Below are 782 nucleotides of genomic sequence, written 5' to 3' on the forward strand. Positions count from 1 at the left end.
ATGGGAGTTGGCATCTGCCACAACAAGGACCGAAAGGTTCAGCGCAAGGAACTCAAGAGCCAGGACATCTACCTGTACCTCCTGGTCACACTATACAGGTTTCTGGCCGGGCGGACCAACTCCACCTTCAACCAGGCTGTGCTGAGGAGACTGTTCATGAGCCGCACCAACAGGCCGCCCCTGTCACTCTCTCGGATGATCTGGAAGATGGAGCTTCCTAGCCAAGAAAACAAGACCGCTGTGATCGTGGGGACCATAACGGATGACGTGCAGGTGCAAGAGGTGCCCAAGCTGAAGGTGTGCCCTGCAAGTGAGCAGCCAGGCCCACAGTCGCATCCTGAAGGCTGGGGGCAAGATCCTCACCTTTGACCAGCTGGCCCTGGACTCCCCCAAGGGCGGTGACACTGTCCTGCTGTCTGGTCCACTCAAGGGCCGAGAGGTGTACAAGCATTTTGGCAACGCCAGGGACCCCAGAGTCACACCAAACCCTATGTTCGCTCCAAGGGCCGGAAGTTCGAGCGGGCCAGAGGCCGACGTGCCAGCCTAGGCTACAAAAACTAGCCCCAGATCCCGTCCTGTTATTAAAACATTTTGGATGTTCAAAAAAAAAAAAAAGAGAAGAACTAGAGAAAGTTGTGCTTCATCAGTTTTATACTGCACCCTGATTAGTTCATCTCCTCCCTGAGACCCTTCTGTAAGGGGATGTCCAGTTGCCTACAGATGGGCTTTGGGTCTCCACTCCACACTCCCCCTCATTCACAATTATATGATTTTTTGTTCTT

The 782-nt window shown here is 53.6% G+C and overlaps 1 pseudogene; it reads left to right on the forward strand.

The window, feature by feature from the left end:
- Positions 1-561, forward strand: LOC142458330 (large ribosomal subunit protein eL18-like; annotated as a pseudogene).
- The last annotated feature ends 221 nt before the right edge of the window (positions 562-782 follow it).

This window comes from Tenrec ecaudatus, chromosome 10 (assembly GCF_050624435.1).
Source record: "Tenrec ecaudatus isolate mTenEca1 chromosome 10, mTenEca1.hap1, whole genome shotgun sequence".
In the NCBI taxonomy this organism is placed as follows: Eukaryota; Metazoa; Chordata; class Mammalia; order Afrosoricida; family Tenrecidae; genus Tenrec; species Tenrec ecaudatus.